Source organism: Mytilus galloprovincialis, chromosome 13 (genome assembly GCF_965363235.1).
Source record: "Mytilus galloprovincialis chromosome 13, xbMytGall1.hap1.1, whole genome shotgun sequence".
NCBI lineage: Eukaryota > Metazoa > Mollusca > Bivalvia > Mytilida > Mytilidae > Mytilus > Mytilus galloprovincialis.
In genome coordinates, this window is record NC_134850.1 from 21,731,178 (window position 1) to 21,753,644 (window position 22,467).

The 22,467-nt window shown below is 34.4% G+C and overlaps 1 long non-coding RNA gene across 1 annotated transcript; it reads left to right on the forward strand.

Annotated features, from left to right (window-relative positions):
• Positions 1 to 80: 80 nt before the first annotated feature.
• On the forward strand, positions 81 to 22,467 carry LOC143056753 (uncharacterized). The gene is made up of 5 exons (XR_012972495.1): positions 81 to 322; positions 5,401 to 5,522; positions 16,434 to 17,651; positions 20,327 to 20,479; positions 21,883 to 22,467. It is a non-coding gene; the product is annotated as an uncharacterized LOC143056753 (long non-coding RNA).

Here is a 22,467-nt window from a genome sequence, read left to right on the forward strand (position 1 = left end):
CCTAAAGAAACTCGAGACAGCATTGAACTTCATAGCATGGAAAATTCAAAACAACTTATTATGCCGTCAGACATGTCAGACCTGATGTATAATCTTTTTTACCTGACGTTAAATTCAAAAAGTCCTTCAAATAATTACGCTCGATGTGGATTATGGGATTTTGCAGGACAAAAGGAATTTTATTGTACACATCAGGCATTTTTGACAAGTAGTGCAATTTATCTGGTGGTTGCCGATATGAACACAAATTTTGTTACAGAACAACAAAAAAAAGATACAACAGAAGACGATATAAGTTCCCTTTCAGATTTACAAGAAGGAGGTAACTATTTAATGCTGCACCAAATGAATTCACTGTTTCAAATTTGCAGTTAATATTTTTACATTTGTACAGACATTGGTATTTTCGAAAACTTTTTTTTTGTATAAGGATTTCAAAGATATTGGATATAAGAAATTGAAAGCCAATGGGACACCTCTCCATCCAAATAACAATTTATAAAAAGTAAACCATTAGCGGTCAAGGTACCGCCTTCAACATGGAGCATTGGACCACACCGAACGGTAAGCTATAAAAGGCCAACAAAAATTACTACTGTAAAACCATTCAAACGGGGAAACCAATGGTCTAATCTATATAAAAACGAGAAAGGAGAAACACGTATACACTACATATAGAGAGGACAACCACTGTAAACCAGATTTATGAGTAAGGACAGGTGCAAAAAATTGCAGCCGGATTAAAAGTTTTAATGATACCAAACCTTCTCCCTTTTCTAAAACAATAGTATAAAATCACAACATAGAAAAAGAAAAACACACTATAAATATCAATTGGAAGGCTTAACTCAATCAAAAAAACGCAAACAAACAGACAATGAACGAATAAATTTGATCTGTGATACCTGAATGCAAATGCATAGCTAATAAAACTATAAGGGATACATAATTACGGTAAAAAAGTAAATAAACAGGTTTAAACAAAGTTAAACAAAGTTAAACTATGATACCGCTGTGAATTAATAAACAATTTTTAGAAAATCATCACTTTTGAAAAACAAACCTGCGTCATATTATACACAGGTAAATGAAAATTATGCAGTTGTTAAGTGCACTTCCTCTTCTCTGTGTGTAATCTTCCGTCTAAGAAAACCAAGAAATTTCTTGTATAGCATTCAAACTAATCTAACACTTGGTTCATATTGGGTGAATATCAAAAATAAAACTATACAATTGGTGTTAGATAAAACTTCATACACAGCCTCCATAACAGTATTTAAGGAGAAGTGAAATGTTTTAATGTTCATAGAACGGAGAAGTAAAAATTTGTAGTAATTCCAAATAATCAAAGCTGGTATACAGACAAGATCCATCTTAACATTTAATAACAAAAAAGCATTACAAATAATATCAACAGGTAAAAAAAAACCAAGAAAGTACAAATGAGAGTACTCGCAGCTAGAAGAAACCTAAACAATTAATTAATAAAAATAAATCATGCATCAGAGACTTAAATCAACTACAACACAACCCAGGGGTTTAGTATTTTAACGTCATGAGTACTCAAAGAAGACATGACTTGTGCAATGCCAAAAATAAATGTATCGACAGGTACTTGGATAGTTAAGCGTAACTTCTTTATAAATAAAAATTAACGTTTGTGTGTCACTGTAATCCTGTTTGAAAAGAAAATACAAATTCAGTTATGTTTTTATTTGCTAATAATAAAGTCGATATTAGTGCCAATGTAAACTATATTCAGAGTTCTAATTGTAACATTTGTACGACAACCCTTACTTATTTTTTTTTTTAAAGTTTCGATGAGTTTATACGAATCGCAAAGTGATGTCCGCGCTATAAGTACAATATTACTGTAAAATTTAGTATGTGAATGCACTACTTTGCTATTTCAAATTGAATCCTTACGTCAACAATCATCCTTGCCACATACTAGTTGAAATGTATGTCAAAATGCCTAAATGAATCATAGTCAGCTAATGTAAAAGACGCTCGTTATTTACCATGAACATACTTGTATACTGATGTTTTCCTAGTGTCAAAGTTTATAAAAAGTGAAATGTTACAAATGTAATAGATTCATTTATTCGTTTGTATCATGATCAATTATTTATATGTATATGTGTAACCCACGCATGTGGACAACAGTGCAATTCGCGTTATTGTCAGTTGTATAAACCAGAGTTCAAAACCACAGAAACCTAAGTGAAAATATATCGTCATACAAAATCATATTTGTTAATTATTAACTTGTTGTTAAGATTCAACAAGTTCTAACAAATATGTGCCATACAGAGTCTTTGATTTTTATAAATTTATTACTTTTCTACTCAACTATTCTCTTTAACATAACTTTTCACACTTGACACTAGTTGCCCACGTTCAACATGTAAAGACAAATTGGTCCAGTTGTTCTTCATAAAGATAAAACGGCCTATGTTGAAACAAAAATCTCGCACAATGCAGAAATAGTTCGTGTTTTGTAAATAATCATTCTTATTATTATGAGGTAGTCGAGTGGTCTAGCGCGTTGGGCATAGTGCAAGGCAAATTGGTGACATGAAAGTTCAGTAGTTCGAATCCGTGCAAGGGAAGAACAAAATATTTGCAAAAGCTTTACAGATCTAACATTGTTGGGCAGATGTTTTGACTAATAATTTATAATACAGATGTATTTTTAGCCTGGTATCACCATCTATGCTGGTGATCCGATGGATAAATCTGTTGTAGAATTGTCACTGACTCAGACGTACTTATAAATATAATTTTCTGTGACTGTAGCTTACATTAATTTGTAGGATCCTTTACTATAGATAATTGAGCTGATCTCCATGCCTTATATATCATGTAATGTAGTAGGACGCTAGATTAAAACTGACGAGGAAAAGTAACACACGGACACCGAAAGCTTTATTTTTGTGAAGCCCAGGTGGTCGTGAGGTCTAGCGGGACGGCTACAGTGCAGGCGATTTGATGTCACGATATCTCAGTAGAATGGATTCGAATCCCAGAGCGGGAAAAACAAAACATTTGCGAAAGCAAATTTACAGATCTGACATTGTTGGGTTGATATTTAGACGAATTGTATATACATAATGTACACAGCCATGTATCACCATTTTTGCTGGTGATCCGGTGGATAAATCTGTTGTAGAGTTGTCACTGACTCAGACGAACTTATATATATATATATATATATAAGTACGTCTGAGTCAGTGACAACTCTACAACAGATGTATCCATCGGATCGCCATCAATGATGGTGATACATGGCTGTGTACATAATGTATATACAACTCGTCTAAACATCAACCCAACAATGTTAGATCTGTAAAGCAAATTTACAGATCTAACATTGTTGGGTTGATGTTTAGACGAGTTGTATATATATATATATATATACGAGTTTAAATTGAAAACTACGTTCAAACCTATGATTGCGTTGGATAAAAACCGCAAATTTTATACGTGTGCATGTAAAACAAATTTTGTTGTAGAAGGGTCTAAATACAGCACAAACAACAATTTCCAAAAGACCAAAAAAGTGAAGAAGTATATTTAAACAAAACGCATTTGACTAACAGGTCGAATAACTGATGTTCTTTAACCCTGCTGACTGCCATTGGCGATTGTTCACAAGATGTAACAAAATGGATCTTAATATAAATTTAATACTAAACAGAAAACAGTAAACTTGTGGCCACGATGTTATGCCACAAACATCAGGTGTTAATATTTTTTTTTTGTACACCAGATCCGGATTTCGACAATAAATGTCTCTTCAGTGATGTTAGGGATCGAAACGGTATTTGGAAGGCCATATAAAATGTACCCTCTTTTTTAGATAGACTCTTGAATTTTAAGAGTCAATATAGGATGAACGGATCATATAAACCGGAGGGAAAATATGATACATGCCCAAACGAAAAAATATAAACGAGTCTAAATTGAAAACTACGTTCAAACCTATGATTGCGTTGGATAAAAACCGCAATTTTTTATACGTGTACTTGTCAAACAAATTTTGTTGTGGAAGGGTCTAAATACAGCACAAACAACATTTTCCAAAAGACCAAAAAAGTGAAGAAGTATATTTAAACAAAACGCATTTGACTAACAGGTCGAACAACTGATGTTCTTTAACCCTGCTGACTGCCATTGGCGATTGCCAAATAAAATTGATCACAAGATGTAACACAATGGATCTTAATATAAATGAAATACTAAACAGAAAACAATTAAATTGTGGCCACGATGTTATGCCACAAACATAAGGTGTTAATATTTTTTTTGTACACCAGATCCGGATTTCGACAATAAATGTTTCTTCAGTGATGTTATGGATCGAAACGGTATTTGGAAAGCCATATAAAATGTACCCTCATTTTTAGATAGACTCTTGAATTTTAAGAGTCAATATAGGATGAACGGATCATATAAACCGCAGGGAAAATATGATACAAGCCCAAACGAAAAAATATAAACGAATCTTAATTAAAAACTACATTCAAACCTATGATTGCGTTGGATAAAAACCGCAATTTGTATACGTGTGCATGTAAAAATTACGAAAATAAAATCCCATAGGGTTCTATAGTAAACCCCTCCCTCCTTTCCGACCCCCAAAATACCCCTTAATAGACCCCAATGCACAAACGAAAGATTGATGGCTCCCCTAGACATATTAGTCTAACGTTTTATGAAACCCTTAGTAAATCTGACAAGCGGTTTTGGAGAAATTAAATTAATAGGCTGGAATTAGAATAGTTTTCAACATGTCCAAGGAACCAGTTTTATTAATAGATATTGACATAGCAGATATGATTTTATATCGAAGTCTACCAAAACGCAAATACACAGAAAATTTATAAAAAATTGATTCTTAAAAAAAGCATTATATAACTGTGTTATTTTGTGTTTAAAGTAAGTTCTAAAACACCTCATCAATGTATGAATCTTAAATACTAGTGTAATAAATCCTGATTTCAAAAAACTAGTGTATTCATTCTAGATGCAAAATCACTAGTGTAATAATTCCTGGTTCAAATTCACTAGTCTAATCATTCCTGGTTCAAAAAATTTGTGTGAACAAATTGTGCATGAAAAACACCAGTTTACTTTGTCCATTTTGTACATAAATTCTCCGGATATAGTACACTGGTGGAATCAAACCACTTTTACATTTACTGTGTTCATTGCTCTAGACCACTCGGCCACCCAGACTGAACAAATAAATATTCAGCTGTCGATGGCGTATTGTCACCGTTCCTCGTCACTAGAATCTGGACTTGTTATACAGTACATGATCTATTAGGCAAGCAGATGGTACAGATGGTTTTTTTTTCCATATATGTGACTTTTAATTCATTTTTTTCTTTTTAGATTACGTTGGTTTTTGGTTTGATAGTATACATTGTTATCGAACAGTGGACAGACGAACTGATGAGGAATCAATGGACCCTCCAGTGATAGTAGTTTTAACAGGGAAAGATCGAATTGACAAGGTAAGAAATGATCCTGCATCACAAAAATGTATATATCTGCTTCAGCAATGGTGAAATAATAAACTAGAGAAATAAAAGTGAGAAAGGAAATAGGGAATGTGTCAAAAAAACAACAACCTGACAAGAAATCAGACAACAGCCGAGTTTCATACTCATAGGTGAAAATTTGACAATGACAAAAGACTGATCAACACGAACCTCACTAAAAATGCGGAAGCGATATTTCATTTCTTTCGTGAGAAGAAATGTTCAAAATGATAGTGCACTTTCCAAAGTTGAGGTAAAAGGCAATTGTAAAAAACAGAGTTGAAGAAGTACCGGATCTTTGATCAGGGACAATCACTTGACTAATTTGACTTTTAACAGAAACTTTGGCCGTGTATGCAACTACTGTTCAACCTAGTCCTTATATAATATCGATATTTAAAAAAAACTGTATCATTGTTTAGTAATTGAAAGGATACACTTATAAATACAAACATTCGCACAATATGACTTTGCATAGCGAAACAGAACACAAAACAAACTTATGTAACATATAAGTTAAGACTTCGACGTTGTAGTGAAAAACTTCAAATAAAACAGGCTAGGAAAAAAATATAGAACAACATTTGATGTAAAAATTTATGAATACTTTTAGATATTTGGATGATAGATTTAGAACGTATTTGGTTTTCAACAAAAAAATCATTCTACTATTGAAAAAAAAAATTACTGCTGGATTTTCGATATAACTCTCTTCTCAAAACATTTAGTAAATTGTTTTGTTCACATTTGTTTGTGACAATGTAAAGGAATTTTAGGCAACCATCATACAAGTCAAGTTAAGCTAGCCATAAATACTGGTTCTATCCACTTTTTTTCTACATAAGAGAACGACTGTGTTAATTCAGATGTGTGACAGCTTTTCATTCGTTTGAAGTGTTTCAATTTTGGATTTTGCTATTTGATAAAGAACTGTCCGATTTGAATTTTCGTTGGGGTTCGATGTTTTTGTATTTCTTTTTTTTTACGCATATCTACAGTACCAGAGACATCATCCCTAAATATAACTTTAAGTGCAGACATCTCATACTTGGAGGTGTGCAATATCCAATCGTTGTATAATAATATTTTGTACAATGCTTAAATTGCTCCATTCTCCCAAAAAGCTTACCAACACTGCTAACAGATTTTTTCACACGGAACAATATGGATTGTATACAGTAATGGCAGGTAATTAAAAAATACATTTTTTTATTGATATTGATTCACTCATGCTAAAATTAAGAATGCTGGCCCCTAAAGATCAAAAAGTACTAGTTCAGTGAAAATGAACTATTCTGTTACACCGTTCCGTAATTTATATAGTTCGTTTGATTATATTCTTAATCTATTTATGTGTTCCAGTCTAGGAGGATTATTCATCTTTAACCTTATAAGAACGTTAAAACATCATACCGTCGCTACCTTTCCCTCTCTCACGTATCTAAAACTGAAGATTGCAAGGTCATACCAGTACTGGAGAACATTCAAAGGACAAACGTCATCTTGGACACAATTCGTGGCTAACCACAGAGTGAGGTAATTCTACAACATTGCATTTGAACCCTTCAAATTCCTCTCTTCATATTTGAACCTTTTCTCCGTGAAATACCTGGAATTTATCTGTTCTTGAAAGTACATTTTCTCGCATTCAACGGACTGTGATATCATTTACCTTTGACATTTCGTTATAATAACATTAATTGAACACATTGTAAAATTGTATTTTATTTGTTTTTCAGCTTTTTACCATTTGTTAGATTAGTTTGAGAATAAATTATTAATATATAATATATAAGTTAAACTTAATGGTCAGGCCATTACAGTAAAAAGTCTACAACTTCCCTGTTGTGTCTCACATATAACGCCACTCCACGTTAGTTATACAGCTACATAACAACCTACCTGTTGAGCCCTGCATGTACGCGTCATCCTTTGACGTACAGTAAATTAACGACAACCTGTCTTTACAAATCCAGACAAGGAACGACAACGTAACAACGTTCATACCTTTACACTGATAGTGGACTACGTAATTTGTGTGTACAAGGCAGCAACCCAACAACGTTGAGTCAACATGGATGCCAGTCATGTGGAACAACAAGAAGAGATACAGCCCCCAGAAGGAAATGTCCCAGATCTAGAACTATTAGAAAATCCGTCTAATACAACACAGTCAGATGAAAATCCCGAGGCTAGGCGAGTACTTGACCTCACGGAAAAAGGACAAGGAGCTTTCGCTGAAAAACGTGACAAGTTCTGTCAGGAACAAGAAGCTCTCTGGACAGACTTTGAATCACAGTTATTGGAAGTAACAACGCTTCCTAACGAGCTCCAAGAACTCCTAACAGCCGAGGACAAACTTGTTAAAGCCTGTAATAAGTATCGTAGGCTCACAGATGAATACCTAGACTTTCTGAAAAGAACCAGAACATTGGAGAGTCAAAAAGAAATTGATGCATGTAAACTCTCTTTGGATTTTCGTCTGTTCAAAGAGGAACTGGTCATGGAAAAACTACACGAGCATCGCATCGCCCTAACAAAGGCCAAATCCACTAAAACAAAGACCTCAAAAGGTAGGAAAACCTCACGCAGCGGTAGCTCTAACGTGTCAGACATGTCAAGCCTAGCACGGAGAAAGCGTGCCAAGGCAGAGGCTGCCAAGTCTAAAATAGCCTTTGTAGAAAAACATGCCCTTATCCTACAAATGGAAGCAATGTTAGAGGATCAAGCCCTGTTCAGACAAATTGAAATGGAACAGGAAGCAGCACGCAAAAAAGCTGAAATGGAACAGGAGAAGCACGCAAAAAGGCTGAAATGGAACAGGAAGCAACACGCAAAAAGGCTGAAATGGAGCAGGAAGCAGCACGCAGAAAGACTGAAATGGAACAGGAAGCCACACGTAAAAACGCTGAAATGGAACAGGAAGCAGCACGCAAAAAGGCTGAAATGGAACAGGAAGCCACACGTAATATTCCAGAAATGGAACAAGAAGTCGCTCAACGTAAGGCTCAAATGCAACAAGAAGACGCACGAGTAAGCCGGGAAAAGGCCGAGCTTAAAGCAAAATTTAACCTTCTTGAAGCACAGAGAGAAGCTGCAGCCGGAGAAGCCGAGGCTTGTATCCTGGAATACGACGATAGCCAAGCGTTTAGCGATCTCCCTGACGAAAAAGAAGACCCGCTCCGTCAATAAACTTCCTGTATCAACTGTTGTAAAGGAAGTAACAGGACCTCAAAGGAAAAACAAATTCCTCTTAAGATCGACCTAAGTCACGAAGCACCAGCGTTCGTGCCATCCGTGGCACTGAACTTGCTGTCACAGACATCTGCTGTCTTGCCTTCCGATACTAAGTCACCGGAAGTTGCCTTAATCCCAGATCTGGGATAAGTAACTGGCATACAAAAACTAGGCCTTTCAGATGAGAGCCCTACTGAAAACCAAAAACAGGGTGTAAAAGAAGTGATCCCCGTCTTACGCACAAAACAAGACTTTATTAAAGAGATCCCTGTTGCACACCAGCAACAAATAAACCTCACATCGGAGATAACTAGATTCCTCTTACGTAAGGACCTGCTTTTCTCCCGGTTAACACGCTTTAACGATCGGGCAGAATCCTTCCATACTTGGAAAGCAAGCTTCAAGAATGTGACTGATGAGTTACAAGTCTCTGACTCAGAACAGATCGATTTACTGATCAAGTGGCTCGGTCCAGAGTCTGCTAAACATGCCATTAGCATAAGAGCGTCGACCGCCAATAATCCTACCATAGGTATACAGAGATTATGGAAGAGGCTTGACGAGCGGTATGGTGATCCAGAAATGTTGGAGGCCTCTCTGACAAGTAAACTCGTCAACTTCCCTACCTTGACGAACAAAGATAACGCACGTCTTTATGACTTGTCTGATATTCTATCGGAAATCGAATATCACAAGAAAAATCCCAAGCTGGGATGTTTGCTTGCTTATTTCGACTCTTCGTCCGGGATAAATCGTATTGTGGAAAAACTGCCTTACGGACTCCAAGAAAAGTGGATTACAAGGGCTTCAAGATACAAGTCTAAATATGAAGTTGCCTTTCCACCTTTCACAGAATTATCTGCCTTCATCAGGGAAATAAGCAAAATTAAGAACGATCCTGGGTTCATCTTTGGGTCACAAGTAACACCAAATACAAAAGACTCTACGCCAAGTTTCACACCTCAGACGTACTCTAAAGTCAATGTCGATAAGACGGCTGTTGAACAGCAAACTGAAGACAACAGTCAACAACAACATCTGTGTATCCAACACAAGACAAAGCATACCTTGAATGAATGCCGAGCATTCCGAGCCAAACCAATCGAGGAACGCAAGGAACTGTTAAGACAAAACAATTTTTGCTACAAGTGTTGTGAGTCAACCGCACACAGAAGTCGGGACTGCAACGCAAGTATCAGTTGTAACGAGTGTAGAAGTGAACGACATACCACAGCACTTCACACCACTAGACCACAACAATCTGAAAGTTCCCAGTTTAGCTCACCGAGACAAGCCTACGGCGGGGAGCTAATACAGGTCTACGGCGGGGAGCAAACAGAGTCCGCTGAAACAAAGTTAACCTATATGAGTTCGATCTGCACAGAGATCTACAAAGATCATAAGAGCGAGAAATATTATGCCAAGATATTACCTGTTGACGTGTACTACAAGGACAAGACAGACAAAATTATCAGGATGGACGCCATTATTGACGGCCAAAGCAACCGGTCTCGTGCCTCGCTTGAATTTTCAGTTTGTTCAACGTTCGGGAGAAACCTGAAAACTACTCTCTTACAACATGCTCCGGCAGAGTAGCTACTTCCGGGAAAAGAGGAAAAAATTTCGTCATAAAATCTGTACATAGTGACGTACAATTTGATCTGCCTTCATTAATTGAATGAAATAATATTCCCAATAATCGAGACGAAATTCCTACTTCTGAAGTTGCAATGCATCATCCTCATCTGAAAGAACTCAGAGGAAGCATTCCACCAATAGAGAAACGTTGTCAAATTCTACTCCTAATTGGAAGGGACATTATAGAGGCAAACCACGTTCTTGAACAACGCTTAGGACCATCCCAAACTCCATTTGCCCAAAAGTTGAAACTTGGTTGGGTCATAATTGGAAATACATACATTGACAAGCAAACTGTTCCTTTTGAAGTCAACACAAAGATAACTAACGTTTCAATCACGGAATCAGAACAATGTCTTGCCTCAAGACCGTAAATAGCCGTCAAGGACAAGAATCCAGTTGTTGTTCAGGCTAACGACCACTACGTTCCTTCGAATGCCAAGGTTGCAAAGTCGTATTCCATACAATTCATTGAATGTACAGAACCTAGTTCCAAGCCTGGCAAACGCACAAATTCCTCTAAAGGGACAGCACTCGTGTCACTAAAAGCAACATCTGTGACTTCTATAGAAAAATCTATAGATAAAGAAAGTTCAATCCGAAATCAACAGCACCTAAAGTTCATGGAGAGGAAACAATATCATTCACAAACCTATTCCGAAAGAAGGACCTATTGCCAATCTCAATATGCCATTGAACAAGCAACGTCTACTACGAGGAGGACGCAGTATTGCCAAATCTGACTTGAATTTTAGTGAAAAGGAACCAGTAGTCTTATCTGGACATCGTCATAGAGAAACACATTTTCTTGGACATTACTACGACAAAATCAAATATAGAGGACGCAACACTACAGATAGAGCGACTAGATCTGCAGGATTGAACGTTATGACGTCTGATACTCACAAAATGTGTCATTTCGTCAAATCGGAAGACAACCAACTATCAAAGCTTGTTATACTTACCTGAGGACCATCTTCGATCGTCATCACCGTCTAACAACGGTGGAAAAAACAGTTCCCATTATCGATACAGCAGTAATGGAACATTCTACAAAACAATGCCGTCCGAGACAACCTTCTTCTAAAGGACAAGAAACTGTGCCTACCCAGTTTGACGTGGAACGTACTTATTTCGGAACCTTTATAGTGAAAAGTCGTTGAGATCTGATATTTCTCACACGAAATAGTGGACATTTCACCTGTATATATTCAATTTATATTGGTATTAATTTATTCGTGTAAATCTTGTATTCATATTCGAAAAATTTATGGAATAGTGATATCCGATAGACATCAGATGGGGAGTATTATGTTACACCGTTCCGTAATTAATATAGTTCGTTTGATTATATTCTTAATCTATTTATGTGTTCCAGTCTGTCTAGGAGGATTATTCATCTTTAACCTTATAAGAACGTTAAAACATCGTACCGTCGCTACCTTTCCCTCTCTCACACGTATCTAAAACTGAAGATTGCAAGGTCATACCAGTACTGGAGAACATTCAACGGACAATTGTCATTTTGGACACAATTCGTGGTTAACCACAGAGAGAGTTAATTCTACAACATTGTATTTGAACCCTTCAAATTGCTCTCTACATATTTGAACCTTTTCTCCGTGAAATACCTGGAATTTATCTGTTCTTGAAAGTACAACATTTTCTCGCATTCAACGGACTGTGCTATCAATTACCTTTGATATTTCGTTATAATAACATTAATTGAACACATTGTAAAATTATATTTTATTTGTTTTTCAGCTTTTGACCATTCGTTAGATTGGTTTGAGAATAAGTTATCAGCACCTGATAGTCTTGTTGCTTGAGCCCAATCGTCGGTTAAACTTAATGGTCAGGCCATTACATAAACGCCATACTGAACTACAACACCAATAAATGATCTAAAATTAAAAATCATACACGCTTACGAGGGCCTGATAAAAATGGGCGGGCTGAAACATGTTTAGTGGCATTCCCCTATACCTCTAGCCAATGTAGAAAAAACAAACACACAGAAATACGGACAGTAAAAATTCAGTTTAAAAGATATCCGAGTCCGATTTGAGAATAGAGAACAAAAGAATGTAAGCAAAATGACAATGATGCATAAATTGAAAAAGGACTACTAGCAAAAACTGACATGCCATCTTCAGACCTCATTTAAACTGATTAAAAGAGTATGTCTTCATCATATGAATATCAAGTACAGTTCGTCCTCTTAGGGGTTAAGTATCATACTATAATGAAATACATGAACAGATCAAAACCCGTATCATGCCAACAACTGGTTTTAGAATAAATGTGTTTATGTCCAATGCAAAGACCTTGTGAGTGAATCAACATAATTACCGAAGAGGGACGAAAGATACCAAAAGGGACAGTCAACATGTGTCATCTTTAAAAAAACAGACAACAGTATCGTTAATATATATCTTCTGAATAAGTCAGTTTAAAGTTAAGGCTAGCTTTTGAGGTGAAAACATACATTTTTGTGCTTTGTAAAGAATGTCACAATAAAAATTATGAAATACCTGGACGTATGGATGTCTGCATGCTGATTGACATTTACGAATGACATTCCTTTCCTTGTATCGATGATGAAATGTTATGAATAGCTTCGTGTTATAATTTTTTAATGATACAGAAACACGTAGTTAAATACAGGGGCGAATCGAACAAGTTGACAAACCTCTACACCCTAAAATTGTGACAGAGGAACGTTTTTGTACCGAAAATAAACACATCCGTGCGATCCACAGAGAGTCATATAGTAAACAAACATAGCATTACCACTTCACAGCTAAAGACTTCTTAGGAAGATTTAAAGGTCCCTACCATGTATTGGTTATCTAAACTACACAAAAAAATAGGTAAATATCTTTCAATCTCGAGAAGGTGTGCTACAACTAATCTTTCAGTGCTTTGAACAAGTCCCGTAAGTACTATCAAAGAAGTTTTCATGTTATTAACTTTTGTAATAAAACATGTAAAATAAAATTAATGGAATTAATTATGTTCGGAGTGTAAATCATTCTTTTGATAATTTAGATAAATTGCGTGCTATTGGTGGTCCTTTTGGTTCTTTTGACATTTTTTATGTTTCTAACTGTTCTACTCTTTTCACTACAGTTCCATTAAATTATAGAAAAAAAAAAAGTTTCCTTGTTTAATTTAATGGGCGTTTGGTAAATCTGAATGAACACATATTTGCTGCAACTGGTGTAAAGCATTCGTCCCTAAAAATATGCTAAATATACTTATTGGAGGTGTGATTGGATAACTTAAGCTATAATTTTCACTTTGATAATAATTACATAGTATTTACATTTCGACAACAAAGTTTATCGATAGGTTGTATGTATTCCTATTGGAACTTATTACGCCCCTATAATAGCAGGCTTGTTTTGTACTGTTATGAATCACAGTTGTTAACCAAACTCAGTTAAGACCGGTCCAAGTTGCATTCAATAGATAAATTCAGTACATTAACCGTTATATTGATGCGATATTTTCGTTAAACATTGAAGAATGTTCTAAATATACTGTCAACACTTATCAAAAGAAAGTTGCTTTAAGATAAATCCAATGTAAACGGCTATAACTGTTCTTTCCTAGATTAAGTTATTTCCGTTTTACACCGGAAACTACCCACTAACATTTTCAACAAATGGACGACTTTTTTTTTACCTATGTAAACGAAAAGCAAACTATATTAAATTGTTATATATGTTCCGGACCCTATGGGTATTTGGACCATACGCGTATGGTCATGACCATATGCGTATACTCCTATTGTCCGACCATACGCGTATGGTCCGACCGTTCGCGTATGGTCGGACCATATGAGTATTATACTCGTTTGGTTATTAACGGGCCGGACCATATGAGTATTTGGACCACATAGGTATTTTTTTCAATAGTTATCAAAAGTACCAGGATTATAATTTTATGCGCCAGACGCGCGTTTCGTCTACATAAGACTCATCAGTGACGCTCAGATTAAAATAGTTAAAAAGCCAAACAAATACAAAGTTGAAGAGCATTGAGGACCCAAAATTCCCCAAAGTTGTACCAAATACGGCTACGGTAATATACTCCTGGGGTAAGAAAATCATTATAAACGGTTTGATAATACACAAACTTTATCTAAAAAAAACAGTGATGGTTACATGACAATTTGTTAATTTTATAATCCAAAAACTACGTAAAAAATAAATATTGATGCCATAGTTAGTTTTCATTGCTAGTTACATTCTTGCATGTAGGTTTGGGGTGAAATTAACTTCCACAGTGTGTCATAGCTTTTTTGCAATTGCAAGAAATTTGTGCACGATCCTTTTCATTCACACCTTTTGTTTGGGAGATAAAAGCTAGCCTTTTTGCAGCTGCGTACAGTGATACCGAGGTCTTTGGCCATTTTGATGTCTACAGTTTTTTTAAGAAGCTCTAGATCTCAAATATCGTAAAATGACTGCAATACACCATATTCACAAGACAACTTAAAAAAAACAAGTCACTTTCCGGTGACTTCTTGTGTAACAGTTCATTAAGAAATTTTTTTAGTCGACATATTGCCATTCACTCGTAATAACAAATCGGTAATGACCCTCGGTAGTGACCATCGGTATAACTTCAATGATGTGTTTATTTTAAATTTGACAATTAAGTAAAATTAACTATGCAAAATTTCTTATCTTTATCTAGCTTATAATTTAATTATAATATAATAATAAAATTACCTGTATGTTAGCGTCTTTTTAATGAACGGTCATACCATGTGAAGAGTTTAAAAGTATTAAAAGTAAACTCTAACATAGTTTTAATTCCCCGACCATGCGCATACGGTCGGACCATACGCATACGGTCGGACCATACGCGCATAGTCGGACCATATGAGTATATACCAAAATGGTCATGACCATACGCGTATGGTCCAAAATACTCATAGGGTCCGGAACATATACATAAAATTATATACATTCAAATATCTACAATATGTCGATACCTGAATCTTGGCATTGCACAAAGTCATGTTTTTTTTCTCTGACAATTTATGACGTCTTAACACTAAAACAATTGGATGGTTGATATATACGGATTGAAAATATAGTTTTATATACAGGATTATTAAATATAAGTTGATATTGGCTTTGATCTAGCTTACAGTAATTGCAAGTACTTTCAGATCTTTACTTAGTGTCTATTTTGTTGTTAGAAGGTACAAATACCAGGCCCTGCCCACTCTTTGTTTTGTTAGATATATTCCTATTTGTACCCATCTGATGAGTTGAGCCTTTGTCCAGGAATAAGAAGCGATAGGGATCCTGCTAATATAGTTAACCCCACCACATTATGTACGGTTTGCCTGTACCAAATCCAGTGCTTGTAAATCAGTTGTTGTCGTTTGTTGCCGTGTCACACATTTGTTTTTCGTATATATTCTTTGTCAATAATTTGTGTGGTTAATTTTCTCGTATGAATCTTTTAATATGTGTTAACTCGGGGCCTTTATAGATGACTTTGCGGTAAAACCTTTACTAATTGTTGAAGGCCGTACGTGTACCTAAAGTGTTAATTTCTTTGTCATTAGCAATCACACCAACTAAATTTGCGAAGAAAAATGAAAAAAAATAATTGTAGGTCTCCGTACAGCCTTCAACAATGAACAAAACTAAAACTCTGTAGAAAGCTACAAAAAAGACACGAAATGACAAAGCGTAAGATAATTAAAAGAAGGAAGTTCATTTATCGATGTGTCTCTAGAATTAATTTCAATATCAATTGCACGCTTCTTTTGTTGATTTTTACAATTGTATATATGTAACGCTGAACTATATTTATTCGCGTTAAGGCTTGATTCCATAGGTCATATGCACAGTTTTATGTTCATTGATGACATACATTGAGACTAAAATACTGTTCAACAGATACAATTTGTGCGTTGTATTTAAGTATTTGTTTATAAGACAAGTTAACTGATGATCTTTAATAACATATGTATTTTAGAACGAGCTACAGGACAGACAAAAGTATCTTAATGATCAATTTTTACAACTTCATGGAGAACAGGAAAAGTACCAGCACTATCGACACAAATATTTTATATCGAATACTAAAGACCCGGATACAATATTTGAGAAGATACGAACAAAAATATCTGAAATTGCAAAAAAAATGCCGCTTTGGGGTAAATCAGTACCTTTGAAATGGATCCTTTTGGAACACTTGATTAATCTTAATAGAGATTGCGGGAAGCATTTTGTATCTTTTAAAGATATGATCAAGTTGGCTAAACATCCTGAAATTGAAATATTGGATAAAGGGGAAGTATCAACGTTTCTCCATTTTCAACATGAAGTCGGTAATATTATATTCTTCAAAGACATACCAGATCTCATCATTCTAGAACCTCAGTGGTTGGCAAATGCTTTCCGTTGTTTAGTGTCAGACAGATTTAATATTGATGATGTTCATGACGTTAGTCCTAAAGATAAACGTCAAATAAGCGCGGACTGGACGCTTTTACATAACAAAGGAAAAATAAGTGATCTGTTGATCAATACCCTTTTTAAGTTAAAAGGTGGAGATTATTTTTTAACACAAAAGAAGCATTTGCTTGAAGTAATGAAGAAATTTGACATATTGATGCAAATAGAGGGAGAAACTGCATATATAATGCCAAGTATGTTTCCGCCTTCTTCTATTTCAACTGTTTGTATGAAAATTGGTATAGTAAATGCTAATTGTCAAAGAACATCTTGGTTTTGTATGAAATTCAAATTTCTTCCACCGTCCTTCTTTAACCATTTACTGGTTTGGTTGATGAAAACGTACCGTCCCACTAGAGTAACATCTGAGTTTGCGTTATATAGAGGGTTATGTGTCTTTGATCTTGAAAGTTCACAATGTGATAAACTCTTGATGCCAATGTCTATAGATACAATAGCACTTCAAATCGTGTCGTTTTCTAAGCAAACACTTGATCTGCTAGAAGTGTGTTCTGGTATTCGCAAAGATATGCGGAGAAAAATAGTAAATTTAAAGAAAAGATATGGAATTGAGTTATCTTATGAGCAGATGTTCAAATGCAGCGACTGTACTTGTCATACCGATGCATTCTCCTTAAAACAGCTGAAAGAGCATACTAAAAATTACTGTAGTCATCACCAGAAAGCACACGAATCTGCAACAATATGTTTTCCATGGGCAGTTGAAAGCACGGAGGTTGGTAATATGAAACAAAACATTTAAGTTACTTTTCACATACTAAAATGAAATGATATTAATCTTCAATTACTTGTTAATCACACTATTACAAAGTCTCAGAAGTCTCTCAATATTATAAAACCAGTTTCTATATTCAAACAATGAGCAGATATACGGTATTCTCAAATAAATGGTTTATAAATATAATTTACAGCATGCTCTAAATAAAATTATAACATGGAGTCAAATACATATTTATACAACATGCGTTTTGGCGAATCTTCCAAAAAATAAATTAATTTTACCATGAAAGCTACCCTTTACTCGATCTTTTAATTCAATTAGAAACAAATCCACATTTTTAACTCCCTGATATAACCATACATTTGAGAATCCTTACATATAATACGTATAATATGTATCTAATTCGACAGGCTCAGTTATATTTGTCGTTTGGTTTTTTATGACATCTCGCAATCATTTCTTTAAAAAAAGCATTTAAGAATACAGTTATCAGAACATAATAACTTAAACCAATATTTTGACATTCGACAATATCTTTCTATCAACATAGGGTATAGTCCTAACTCTCAATAAACCATATAACTAAAAGTAGATGCTTTAACCTTAAAAATACGTTTTAAAATTTTATTTGATTTTTTTTCGATATAATCACATTTGAACTTTTTCGACATTTTCATACTTGTGATAAAATCCTTGCTACTCAAGTGCCAAACAATGACAGAATAGTTTAAAATTTAAACAGTCATCCTGCAATTTACTATACAAACTCAAAAGGGATTTACGACCTTAATTTACTAATGATTTTTGGGTATATGTAAAATATCTAATACCCAGATATACAAACACATGTCTATCGCATTTCTATTTAAAACCTTATCAAGTCAAGATCTATCTGCCCTGAAATTTTAAGACGAATTAAACAACTATTTGTTGGATTGCTGCCCCTGAATTGGTACTTTTTAATGAAATTTTACCTTTTTTGGTTATTGTCTTGAACAGTTTTTTAGATAGAAATAAACTGTAAACAGCAATAATGTTAAGCAAAGTAAGATCTACAAATAGGTCAACATGACCAAGATTGCCAGTTGACCCCTTACGGAGTTACTGCCCTTTATAGTCAACTTTTAACAACTTTCATATTTTTTTGAAATTTGTGTAAATTTGAAAAAAAAAAATCCTCTGTTACTAATGGCCCAAGTTCATTATAGATAGAGATAATTGTAAGAGGCAAGAACGTTCAGTAAAGTTAGAACTTCAAACACATCACCATCAGCAAAACACAATTTTGTCATGAATCCATCTGTGTCCTTTGTTTAATATGCACAAAGACCAAGATGACCGACAAAGGCCCTTTAGAGCCTTTAGTTATGTCTTCTTTAATTTCGAAGTTAACGCAGAGTCAACGCGGCGTAAATGCCGCGTTTAACTTTTTCCGCTCGTCTACATATAAGGCGGGATCTACACTCAACTGTCCGTCGTCGTCATCGTTAACTTTTACAAAAATCTTCTCCGTTGAAACTACTGGGCTAAATTTAACCAAACTTGGCCACAATCACCATTGGGGTATCTAGTTTTACAAATGTGTCCGATGACCCGGCCAACCAGCAAATATGGCTGCCATGGCTAAAAATATAACATAGGAGTAAAATGTTGATATGGGCTTATATCTCTGAAACCAAAGAATTTAGTCCAAATTTGACGGGGTGTAAAATTGTTTATCTAGTTAAGATCTATCTGCCCTTAAATTTTCAGATGAATCGGACGACCTGTTGTAAGGATGCAGACCCAGAATTGGTAATTGTAATGAAATTTTGCTGCTTTTGGTTATTATCTTGAATATTGTTATAGATATAGATAAACTGAAAACAGCAATAATGTTCAGCAAAGTAAGATCTACAAAAACCGTCAACATTACCAAAATGGTCAGTTGACCCCTAAAGGAGTTATTGCCCTTTATAGTCACATTTTGTCAATTTTTTGTAAATTGTTGTTATCTTGTACAAAAATATTCTCCTCTGAAACTATTAAAACAAATTGTACCAAACTTGTCATCAATCATCATTGGGGTATTTAGTTTTAAAAATGTGTCCGATGACCCTGCCTGCGAACCAAGATGGCCGACATAGAGTAAAATGCATTTTGTGGCTAAAATCTGAGAAACAAAAGCATTAAAAGCAAATATTACGAAGATACATTTGTTCGTTAGGTCAAAGTCTATTTGCCCTGAAACTTTCAGACCAATCAGGCAACCCATTGTTGGGTTGCTGCCCCGGAATTGATAATTTTCAGAAAATTTTGCAGCTATTGGTTATTATTATCTTGAACATTATTATAACTAGAGATAAACTGTAAACAGTAAAAATGTACAGCAAAGACCTTCAAATAAGTCAACATGATCAAAATGGTCAATTAGATGAAAATTACATAAAGATGGATATGATTATCCTTCAAGAGCTTAACTCAATCAAAAAATGTAAATTAATACACTATGAAAGAATAAATTTGATCTGCGTCCATATCTTTATTGTTATACCTGTCACATTCTTCTTTTAAAAATTTTTGAAAAAAAAGTACGTTTTCAAATTCAACATTTATCATTTACGGCAAATGTAAGAACTCGAACATATACTAGTACATAATCATATGTAGTCTTTCATGTTGTTTTACAGAATCACATCGAAAAAGGTATGAAAGAGAAACACAGCCAAATTCTTATAACCTGTTCGGAACACATGGTGAAAAATCTGTATAACGTAGATATGATATGTGAATATTTGGAGGTTGATGATATACTTACAGAAGAAATCAGGGATACAATTAAGGTAAGTAAGAGAGAAAACGCACTCTTAATATACAAAATCAACTTACCTCTCACACCCCATTTTAGATATCTGGATTTGTTTGCTCAAAAAGTTGGACAGAATTAATTACTGGTTAAACTGATTATCCAAATATTAACTTTGAACAAATGAATCGTTTCTATTGCTTAAAAATTATCGAGCGGATGTAATGGAATGTTGCAATTGATTTACAACAGTTACGGCTTTTTTTTTAATTCTTATTTTACAAATTTATTGTCGAAATCCGGATCTGGTGTACAAAAAAAATTGACACCTCATGTTTGTGGTATGACATCTTTGCGACAAGTTTATTGTTTCCTGTTTAGTATTACATTAATATTAAGATCCATCTTGTAACATCTTACGGTAAAAAAAATTGGCAATCGTCAATGGCAGTCAACAGGGTTTAAGAACATCAGTTGTTTTACCTGTTAGTCAAATGCGTTTTGTTAAAATATACTTTTTTATCTTCTTGGTCTTTTGGTCTTTTGGAAAATGTAGTTTGTGCTGTATTTAGACCCTTCTACAATAAAATTTGATTTACATGCACACGTATAAGAATTGCGATTTTTATCCAACACAATCAGAGGTTTGAACAAAGATTTCAATTTACACTTGTTTATATATCTTCCGACAACCGTAAAAAAATATTTGATAAGATGTAAGGGTCAGAATCCGACGAAAAGTTCTTTTTTGGATTATAAGGGCAATGTATAAATGAATGGATAAACTAGAAAGTAATTGCAAAATTGTTACATATCTGTAAAAAATTCTTTCACATCAAAATACACAATATCTATACATCTGTACAACACGATAATAATGAACGAAAATACATAAAAACAATAACAACATGTTACATAACATATTCCATAATACAATAGCTTGGCCTAGAAAAGGGGTCAACTACGTCAAGCCAAAAACGCCAAAGTAACCAAAACAAATCACCTAGTGTATAAAAAAGAAGCAAAAAACAACAAATTTGTAAGTTAAAAAGAGGAGTTGAATAAAGGGGATGGAGGAAGGAAAAAAATGATCAAATCCAAAATAAAATCTTGTTTACATTAATATCGATCGTGTTGCTTATCAAGAATGTGTATCCTGTGACGTGTAGTGTAAATCCTGACACACAAGATCTAGTGCAGGGGCTCCCTAAAGGGAAGACAAAATTAAATTAGAATAAAACTAAAGATTTCTAACATCTGCATAAAATAAGTTATTAAAATAACTTGCCTTTATGCTATATTTCTACAACCGTAACAAACCATCTGATAAGATGTAAGGGTCAGAATTCGATGAAAAGTTCCTTTTGGATAGGAAGGGCAATGTATAAAATGAATGGAGATATTAGAAAGTAAATTGAATTTAATATTGCATTTTTACAGCATAAAAATGGAAGACAAAAACAGACGAAGGAACTTTTGTCTATTTTACCATTCAGAGGAGAAAAAGCTTATGAGAGATTTATTGAAGCACTGAAAATTACAGAAAACACAAATGTTGCTAATTACTTGGAAGAAAAGGTTGGATCTACAGGTACAAATTGTAAAAACAATATTTTCCTACCTAAAAAACTGAGCAATCCGTCGAAGGCTTCCAGCTTTATGGAATTACAAATAGAAGAATCTGAAGTTTGACTCAAATCAGCTTGCTTACTTTTACTTATGTCCTGACTACATGTATCTTCTAGAATTAACAATGGAACACCTTTCACTGGTATTGTCTGAAATAAAATAAAAATATAAGGAGAAATTACAATAAAAGTATAATTCTTTACTACATATATTTGTTTTAAAGTGTGTAATAACAGTGAATAATTGTATTATTCAAGCTTTATGTTTTTCAATTTAAGTGATATAAATCTAATTTATTTTTTAAAATAAATCATTGTTTTTATTGTATTTCAGTAGATGGCTTCAAATGCTTGTATTTAGGACATGTAAATAAAACAAATAGGGAATGTGTCCATG